We start from the raw sequence: 10,624 nt of genomic DNA, 5'->3' as shown, positions 1-10,624 counted from the left end.
GCAAATGTTTCTTGTGTAGACCTGGACTTAGATGACCTCAGCATTCAGTGCTATCAGTCCTTTCCTTGTGTCTGCGGGCTCCGGTTTCTGAGAGATTATTCCATATGCTAAGAGAAGCGTAGTGTTTCAGTTTCCCGTCTTCAGTATATTTGGCTTGCCCAGACATCACTCCATTTAATTTGTGAATCTGGGCCAGTCTAGACAAGCTCCCAGACACACAGTGGAAAACAAATCCAATGCGAGGAGGAACGGGTACTCCCAAGAGTCAGGAAGTGACTTCAGCAGTACCAAGTCCTTTGTTCCCGTAATTCTCTGTGGGTTTGCCAGCAGCCTTATCATCCCTGCAAATAAAGGGTTGTTTCAGCTAACTGATTACATTTTTTGCTTTCCTTTGCGGTCACCCTGCTGCTAGTTCTTCTTGACAATCAGTGCCATTGATAGGTTTAAAAAGATGCTTTTGCGTGTTTCTCTATTTGCTAACTGTATTGACCCAAAAGCCCTTGCTGAGCTGGAATAGGAGCTGGACTGCACTAGGAACTATTCTTACAACATTCAAATGTGCGGGTGACATGCAGAGGGAAAGGGTAAAAATTGATCAGTGGGTTCAGTCGGGTGGAGGTGCCAGAATACGGAACCAGAACAGGACAAGCAGGAGTTGATTGATGCAGGTCCAGGCGGAACTTTGTTAGGAGAGCCAGTGGATGGGAGAGGGAGACAGCGAGAACAGCAGGTTGTACAGGTTAGGATGGAGGAGCACTGGCAAATATGTGGAGGTGCCCAGAGCTGGGATAGTGGGGAGTGTGGTAGATCAGGTGGAGCACAATGGCAAGAGCTGTGCAGGAGTCCAGCTACAGATCAGCAGGAGGAGTGGCAGCTTAGGACTCAGATGCATTAGTAGAGCTGGCGGTTGGGTGGGGGGGGCATTTGTCCAGCATCTACTTAAGCTAGCAGTAGCAATTGTTCATTGTGATAATTCATGCACCAGATCCACTCACCAATTGAAAATAAGCAAACCAATGTATTTTGGAGCTATTGGCAGGGACAGTTTTAAACACAGATATTAAAGTAAGCCAACCTTACTGCATACGAGAAAAACAGTGAAGGGTAAATGTGCAGTGCTGCATACATGATTTTAATTACAAATAATAATACTAGTGTGCAGGGAACATCAGACAGAAATCATACTATTAGATCAGCGGTTTTAACTTTTTCCATATGGCAACCCCATGTTTCAATGGCAAAAATTTTGGGATCCTTCCCACATCTACCAATAAAAAAGAGAAGAGTGATCTCAAACCAGCAAAGACTTGTGCCCAACCCCAGAGTGAGAATTAATAGGCATGGACAATTAATTTTTTTCATTAAGAACACACACACATATAAACATGCAGGAAGACTTACTTTATAAATAAACATGGGTGCATTTGTTCTTGAATGTTATGCTACAGTATTTGATCAAAAGGTTTGTGCATCTTGATCTCAACATTTCCCAAAGAGCCTGACACCTTTATTTAAAATCTCTGGAATGAAATGATAGGGTTAAATTAAATGATAGAACTGCTCAATCGTTAACTTTCACTTAAGAAAAATAACAGCATAAAACATGGGCCAAATTCCTTCTTGATGTGAGTCACTGGAGTGACGCCACAGATGGCTTTAACCCAGTTTGCTAAATGACTAGAAGAGGGTCAACTTGAAAGTGTTTTTTTCCTCTCTAAAAGAGTTCCCGGAATCCTGCTTGCAGATGCATCACTGTGATTTCAGTTGATGTAACAGGGTAGGTGGTGCATCTGAATAGCATTTTGTTTGACCTTTTGCTTTCAGAGGGTTGCTTTTTTTGTTGTTGTTGATTTCTTCTAAGAAACTCTAACACAAGCCTCTTTCCCCCACCCTTTTGTTGTTGTTGATTTCTTCTAAGAAACTCTAACACAAGCCTCTTTCCCCCACCCTTTTGAACAGCATCCACAGCATCCAACCACAATCCTTCCAGAGAGCGGTGTGGCTTGAACAATGACGATACCACACTCTTAATTTGTTCCAGCCGTTTTCACGCTGTTATTTTAGAACTGATGTCATCAGCTGCTGAGATTTCATTGCTGCTGCTAAAAATAACAGACCTGCTCATCCCCCACCTTACCCTGAATAACCATTCATTAATACAGTCTAGTCCTCAACTTATCTTTCTTGCCACAAAAACAGGGGCAGGTATTGATAGCTAAGAAAACAGCAAGCAGAAAGCACTAAGGACACCTAGAGATATTCTGACAGGTTGCAAAAATAAATTCAAATCAGATAAAGTGATATTTTTGTAAAGAGGTAGATGTGCTTTAAAAAATAACATGAAATATATACATGTAGAAGACCAACCTGTTTTAAGCCTACCTCAATATATAGTAGGAGGCACTGCTGACTGTCAAATGTCTTGGGTCAAATTCTGCCTTTGCAGCCTCTCTGTCTCCCCCAAGCCCAAAGAAGCCTGATTCTCCGCCATCTTGCACAGCCTTGTGCAGTCACTGGCACCTGTGCAATGTAAGTGTGAAACACTGCCAAATCAGAATTCACCAATCACTTGCATGGGGCCTGATCCAAATCCTGGTGAACTCAGTGGGAGGTTTTCCATTCACATCTGTGGGCACTGAATCAAGCCTGCAATTGGCAGGGTTTGACACCCCATTTGCACTCACTTGGTGACTGCATAAGGTGCAGGACCATGGAGACTGGTCCAAAGTCACTGAAAAGAGTTTTAAATGAGAGCACAGGGTGCCACATGGGGAGTTTTTTTATCCTTCAACGAAGGGCTGGAATTTGCTCCATATTGGTAGAGATTAAGGTCCAAATTTACAAAGGTATTTAGGTGCTGAGTGGGATTTACATAAGTGCTTAAGCAAGTTAAGTGCCTAACTCCCACTGAAATCAGTCAGGCACGTAAGTTGCCTGAGTTTAAAAATCCCACTATGCATCTGTTTGCATCTTTAAACACCTAAATAAATCCCTTTGTAAAGCTGGCCCAAAGTCACTAGCCTCTGAGACGTGTTTGGGGACTTGTGTGAGAGGAACTAGTGTCATTGCCACGACGGGGGCCCATATTCTAATAACATACCCAGCTGTGGGGATGAAGACTGAGGTGAGTATTATCTGGATACAAAGGACACCTCACTCCTTTTCTTCTTACCAATCATCTGTTACAGTTCTCAGGGGAGCCAGAACTATAAATCACCTTGTTACCCCCCTGCCTCCAGTGAGGGCGAGGCCTGCTTGTGCTAACCTGGGGATCAGCTCCCTGACTCCCCTACTCCATTAGCCACCCAAACAACCTGCCCTGGGCTCTGCCAGCCCTTATTTTGCCTTGCAGGTTAACAATAGATGCATCCCAGCCCTCCAGCCCCTTTGAAGCATTCCCTGTCAGTGTCTAGCCTTTCTCCCCAAAACACTTACACAATTCCCAGCTCTGCGGTCTCCAAAGTGACAGTATACTCACCAGCTTACTTGGTTCTACGCAGGAGCAGCACTTAACAGCACAGCGCTAAGATATATTTATAGTGAAAACAATCATTTATTATCAAAGAGCAAGATGTAACAGGTAGTGATTAAGGATAAAAGAAACAACAGGTTATGTAGAAGTATATACTTTCTAGAGCCTACATTTAACTTAACTGTACAGCAAACAGGAGAAGATCAAGAATGAGCTCTCAAAACTGGAGACTCTCATACAAAACCAACCTTCCACACAAACTTCCATGTGGCTGGACTTTACAAAAATGAGACAAGCCATTTACAATGCACACTTTACTTCTCTACAGAGGAAAAAGGACAGTAAACTATCTAAATTCCTACATGCCACAGGGAGCTACAACAGTGATACCCTTAACTCACCCAACAATATTGTTAATCTATCCAACCACACACTTAGCCCGGCAGAAGAGTCTGTCCTATCTTGGGGACTCTCTTTCTGCCCCACCATCCCCACCCACATGACACAGTTCTGTGGTGATCTGGAAGACTACTTTCATTGTCTCCGACTCAGGGAATATTTTCAACACACCACTGAACCCACAGGAACCCTCCTACCAACACTACAAGAAGAAGAATTCTGTGTGGACTTCTCCCGATGGTCTAAATGACTGACTGGACTTCTACACAGAGTCCTTCCACAGATGTGCACAGGCTGAAATAGTGAACAAACAGCATCACTTTCCCCATAACCTCAGCCATATGGACAAGGCCATCCCTAGCTATTTTGGTGCCCTACACAGCTCCACCACGAGGGGGCTGTGTAGGGCCTCAGGCCTCAACAGGAGGGAGCCAGGGGAGTGGGTCACTCTACTTAAAGGTGAGTGCAGACCCGTTTGCTTCTGGAGTCCTCAGGGGAGTGGGGGCAGGGCTAGGGGGGAAGAGGCGTGGCAGGGTGGAGCAGGGGCAGGGGCCCTGGGAAAGAGGTGGAGCAGGGGATGGAGCAGCACACAGCTGCACAGGGCACCAGGAAATGCAACACCATCCACAGCCTCAGAAACAACTCTGACATTATAATCAAAGGGGCTCACAAAGGAGGAGCAGTAGTCATCATGAACAGGTCAGAATATGAACAGGGGCCTGCCAGGCAACTCTTCAACACCACCTTCTACAGGCCACTATCCTCCGATCCCACTGAGAAGTACCAAAAGAAACTACACCATCTGCTCAAGAAACTCCCTGCTATAGCACAGGAACAAATCTACACGACACAACCCTAGAGCCCCAACCAGGGGTATTTTATTCGTTACCCAAGATCCATAAACCTGGAAATCCTGGACGCCCCATCATCTCAGGCATTGGCACTCTTACAGCAGGATTATCTGGCTATTTGGACTCTCTCCTCAGACCCTATGCTATCAGCACTCCTAGCTATCTTCAAGACACCACAGACTTCCTGAGGAAACTACAATCCATTGGTTATCTTCCTGAAAACACCATCCTGGCCACCATGGATGTAGAAGCTCTTTACACCAACATTCCACATGAGGATAGACTACACGTTGTCAGGAACAGTATCCCTGATGAGGCCACGGCACACTTGGTGGCTGAGCTTTGTGACTTTGTCCTCACCCACAACCATTTAGGATTTGGGGACAACTTATACCTTCAAGTTAGTGGCACTGTTATGGGTACTCACATGGCCCCACAGTATGCCAACATTTTTATGGCTGACTTAGAAGAACGCTTCCTCAGCTCTTGCCCCCTAGTGCCCCTCCTCTACTTGCGCTACATTGATGACATCTTCATCATATGGACCGCCAGGAAGGAGGCCCTTGAAGAATTCCATCTGGATTTCAACAATTTCCACACCACCATTAACCTCAGCCTGAACCAGTCCGCACAAGAGATCCACTTCCTGGACACTACAGTGCAAATAAGTGATGGTCACATAAACATCACCCTATACCGGAAACCTACTGACTGCTATATTTACCTATATGCCTCCAGCTTCCATCCAGGACACATCCATGATCCATTGTCTATAGCCAAGCCCTAAGATACAGCCACATTTGCTCCAATCCCTCAGACAGAGACAAACAGCTGCAAGATCTTTATCAAGCATTCTTAAAACTATAATACCCACCTGGGGAAGTGAGGAAACAGACTGACAGAGCAAGACAGGTATCCATAAGCCACCTACTACAGGACAGGCCCAACAAAGAAAATAATGGAACACTACTGGCCTTCATGTACAGCCTCCAGCTTAAACCTCTCCAGCACATCATCAATGATCTACAACTTACCCTGGAAAATGATCCCTCACTCTCACAGACTTGGGAGGCAGGCCAATCATCACTTACAGACAGCCTCCCAACCTGAAGCTAATACTCACCAGCAACTACACACAACACCACAGAAACACAAAAGCTTATGCCCAAATAAATCTGTTAGTCTTTAAGGTGCCACCGGACTCCTCATTGTTTTTATGGGCACAGACTAAGATGGCTACCCCTCTGATACTTTGTACCATAATAAATGGAGAGTCCTTGCCACAGACACAACACAAAAAGGTAGACGCTACAGAAAAAATAAAGAGAATGTGAAAGAGTTATAAAAGTTTGATTAAAAGAAACATACAAACTAGAAATTTTTCCTCTGACCTTTGTCAGCCGTTCTAGTCCAGCATGGAACAGTCAGCAGGATCACATGCCTTTGGGCTGAAGTGAACCTATCTTTGTGCTGACGTACATCTCCTTGTGAACGTCAAGATTGGTCTGGTTTGAAGCCCCAAGGGATCTCTGAGGCCATTCCATTTCCTCAAGCTTCTGTGCTAACCTTTGCAACCATGCTGAAACCATCAGTAATTCAATCCCCCCCGATTCCCGGCTCCTCACTCAATGCTTTTTTGCTTCGCTAGCTGCTTGCTGCATGGCACCTTCTGTTACAGATTGAAATAGGAGTGGGAGCACTTGGAAGATCAGCTAAGGGGATTGGGGAGCTGTGGAGGAGCACTGCACTTTCAAGCCAGGCAGAGGACAGGAAGCTCCATTTTGACTTTAACAGATGAAGGGGAGCTGTATTCCTCCCCGTGCCCCCCTATTGTAACCCTGCATCCTGTGAAATATAGTTCAAAAATGCTTTAGTTGAACAATCACATTTAAGTTGCTACAGTACTTTTTAATTACAAACCAGCAGCCAAATTCTGCTCTCAGATATCTCCATGCAATTCTCTTGAAGTCAATGGGCCCAATTCTCCTTACACTGGTGGCGCTCCAATGGATTTACTCAAGATTTACACTAATGAGAGCAGAATCGGGCCCAGGAGATTTGTCTGGATGTAAATGAAGCAGGTTTTGGTCCCCTGTGTGTATTTTACTTGGTTTTGCTGACAGCTACAAAAAATGCTTTCAGCTTTGGACTTGTGGGCCTGATTCTGTTCTGACTTCCCCAGTTTTACACTGGTGAACTGCCATTGAAGTTATTCCTGGCTTTCACTGATGTGAGAGGAGAATCAGACCCACAGCTTTATTTGTCACTTGCACCAAAAAGAAGCACCTCACCAAAAATCCCTGTAAACCACATGCATTTGAAGAGAGAGCTCTGCTTCAGAGGCACCTCTCAAGGCAAATAGCTTAATAATTTTTTAAGAGTTTTGACATTTCTGAAAATAGTGTCTATGGGTACATTTGCTAGGATAAAATTACAAAGTTTTTCAATCCTCATGCTTCAGGGCACAAACTGAGCCACAGCTAGTGGTCAGGAAGGAATTTTCTCCCATAAGATACTTTTGTGCTGTGAGGAGCATTAGGGGAGATTTATGCATTCCCCTAAAGGATTTGGTCGCCATCAAAAAAAAATGCTGCTCTAGATAGGCTATTGGTCTTCCAGTGTGATAAAGCCTGTGTGCCAAATTCTGCCCTTAACCATGCAACCCCACGGATGTAAGTGCAGAATTTAGCCCTGTACTCTTCCTTTACCAATTAAAGGCATGTGGAGAGCATGTTTAAGGTAGAAGAAATACACAGAAGTGCCAGGATGGTATTATTTTTTCTAACTATGTTACACCAGGGGCCTAATTCTGCACTGTTATTTGTAGTACAGTAGTGCCAAGAGACATCCATCCAGATCAGAGTCCCATGATGCTTGGTACTGAACAAGCATATAGTCACAGACATTCAGAAGATGGGAGAGAAAACAGAGTCACAGGGAGGTGAGCATGCTGGCCCAAAATCAGACAGAAGATCAATGGCCAAGAACAGAACTCACATCCCTGGCTTTATGCCCACTAGACTAGTCTTTCTCCTATATATGCTCCAATTTTAAGAACTTTCTAACTCAGCATGTTATGTGTATTGATCAGGCTGCCCAGTTATGAATGGCATATTCCAGTGTTAAGGCTCATGACAATGCACCTTTTCCCCTTCCTTTGCACTCCCTGGCTGAAAGTTCTTTGAAACAACGTTTCCTTGGAATTAGCTGGGCACCTCACCCCCATAAACAATCACACACAATGATCCCTTATCTCCCTGGTGTAATGTACAACAAAAGGGGACATGCCTGTTAAAACCCTTTCCGATTCTACTCTGAGTTGAAGTCAATAGAGTTATTCTGGGGTTATGTAGATGTAAATAGGATCAGATTCTGGCCGCAGAGCTCGGAGCATACGTGAACTCAAGCCTGTGCAGAAGAGTGCAAATTCTGTATCCATTCAAACTGTGGTATTCTACTGACTTTGTTGGGGGTTCCACAAAGTGTTGATCAAGGAAGAATTTTTGCCCGACAAGCATTTTATTTCCATTGTTTGCAGAACCAAATGCTGATACAGAGCCATGAGGATTAGTACCCAATACACCAACGCCCTGATCTGGCACCTCCTGGTAGCGGATAGCGATCTAGCTGAGAAACTCCTGGGGGGCAGAGAAAGGTCTCCCTGCAACAGACCAAGGTACCAATTGCCTTGTATCGAGCAGATGACAATGGACACCACAGAACTATACAATGCAGAAAAAGGGGAGTCCAGCATGCCTGGGAAGCTATTGACCCACACTGAGAGCCAAGGGACAGTTTAGAAGAGGAGGCTCCCTAACCCCATCACAGATCCGTGGTCTGAAGAACAGGATCGAGAAAGCAGGATTTAGTTTTCCACAAACAAAAGCCAGAGGTAAACAATGACTCCCCCGCCCCCAACCCACGTCTTCCTCTCCCCCTTGCCCAGGGGCGTTGCACAAGCCCATCTTTGGGAAGATGTTGAAAGAGCCCTTGGGAGAACCGGGAAAGGTGATGGGGATTGCTGGGGTGTGGGGGGCTCAGCAGGATAAAGCTGCTGCTCTTGCTGGGAAAAGGCCGTGAGTTACCACCCCGCACCGACTCCCTCAGCCTCTCTAGGGACAGGTTCACACTGTGACCTGCATCCCCCCCCGGGGCAGGATTCACCGCCCAACATCACAGGGGGAAGCCCCTGCTGGCGGCCACCTCCCCATTATGGGTGGGGGCAGATCCACAACTAACCCCTCTGGGGGCGACAATCACCCCCTCCCGGGGGCACCCCCATGCTGTTCCGCCTCCCTGTCCTGCTGGAGCCAGCCCAGCCCGGCCCTGCGCTCAGCTGTCACAACGCTGCCGCCTTGGCCCGAGCCCTACCCTCTCCGGCAGCCGCGGGGAATTCACCAATCAGCTTCAGCAATATTTGCATAAAGCAGCGGGAGCGATCTAGGTAGGAAAAGCGTGAGAAAGGGGCACATAGGGCTAGTGTCTCCCCTCGAGGTGAAGGAAGTAGCCCTGAAACCCACTGACTGAAGCCTCTATATAGGAATTAATAAGCCTAAGATAGAGATAGTACTGGGGGAACGGGAAAAAAATGCTGTTCATCCTAACTTGAAAATTTAAATTATAGCTGTGATTTATATACCGTTGTAATTGCATGTTTTCAATCGCCCGGATGATCCTCAGTGGTCTGGGGTGCAGGCTTCAAACCTGTAGCTGTCTAGCGACAGAGTGGTTCAATTCCACCCTTCGGGCGTTTATAACTCCCAATTTCCACCTTCCTGAGGGGTGTCTGAGTTCTCTCAGCAGGGAGTTTCCCTTGGGTAGTAATATTGGTGGGCTTCCTCCTAATCATATTGCAAGTACTGCTGATTGATCAGCTCCACTGTCACTGATGCAGGCCCTAATGCTGACTGATTATTGGGTGTTATTGATTTGTGAATTTCCCAATCAATTATCAAATGATTAGTGATGCTTTGCAGAACATTCACCAGCATTGATTTGTATTGATGGAGTTCTTTATTATTGATAGTTGATACACTGGTGAGTTTCCATATTATCAACCAATGTATGCTGTTGATTAAGGAAATTATAGGTTTATTGATTGAAGAGATTTTCTGTTCCTGAAGGGCCCTTAACTATTGTTTAATTACTAGTGCTATTGATGAGTAAGGTTCTTGCTGACTGGTTATTTCATGTTGACTGCTGATGAAGTTTCCTGGTTGTCGACTTGTGGAAGTTGTTTAATTAGTAGTATTTCCTTTCATTGATTGATTAGTGAAGGTCCCTATTATTGATTAGACGGATGAAGAGTAATATTGATTAAGGTGAATCCCTATTACTGAGTAATTGTTGGGAGAATTTCCGTCTAAGTGATGAGCTAGTGGCTACAGGCAGATATTTTTAACATGTTCATTCATCTATATATATATAGAGAGAGAGAGAGAGATATAAAGAGAGCCACCATTTCCTGAACTCTTGAATTTACTATGTTTATTACTTTTCCCTGAGTTTGATACCCAGCTGTTGTTGCCTTCCTCCTTTGGCCAAAGCATGCACTGATACTCAGCACTGCTAGAGTAGGTTGACAGGACTTAGATGGAGTATGCAGAAGGAAAATCCAAGTTTAATTGGATTCTTCTAAGTAGATCTTTATTAGTGTCATTTCACATCCTACAAGAGCGGAAAAAATAAAGGAAACCATGCTTGAGATCTGCTCCATATTGAATATACCCTGTCTCCCACCCACACTATCATGAAGATTCTTCACTCCAGCAATAAACATTGGTGCTAATGATGTCACCCAGCCCCATGAAAAATAAAGGTTAATGTGATCCTGAAAAATATATGATCCAGGTAGGAAGCATTAATTCTGTGATGTCCAATTGCAGAAGCTCCAGCATTGACC

General features: G+C 45.0%; 1 non-coding gene across 1 annotated transcript; it reads left to right on the top strand.

Annotated features, from left to right (window-relative positions):
* Positions 1–9,385: 9,385 nt before the first annotated feature.
* Positions 9,386–9,472, top strand: TRNASTOP-UCA (transfer RNA opal suppressor (anticodon UCA)). Its single transcript has one exon. It is a non-coding gene; the product is annotated as a tRNA-Sec (tRNA).
* The last annotated feature ends 1,152 nt before the right edge of the window (positions 9,473–10,624 follow it).

This window comes from Gopherus flavomarginatus, chromosome 4 (genome assembly GCF_025201925.1).
Source record: "Gopherus flavomarginatus isolate rGopFla2 chromosome 4, rGopFla2.mat.asm, whole genome shotgun sequence".
Lineage (NCBI taxonomy): Eukaryota > Metazoa > Chordata > Testudines > Testudinidae > Gopherus > Gopherus flavomarginatus.
This window is presented reverse-complemented; position numbering and strand designations above follow the sequence as displayed.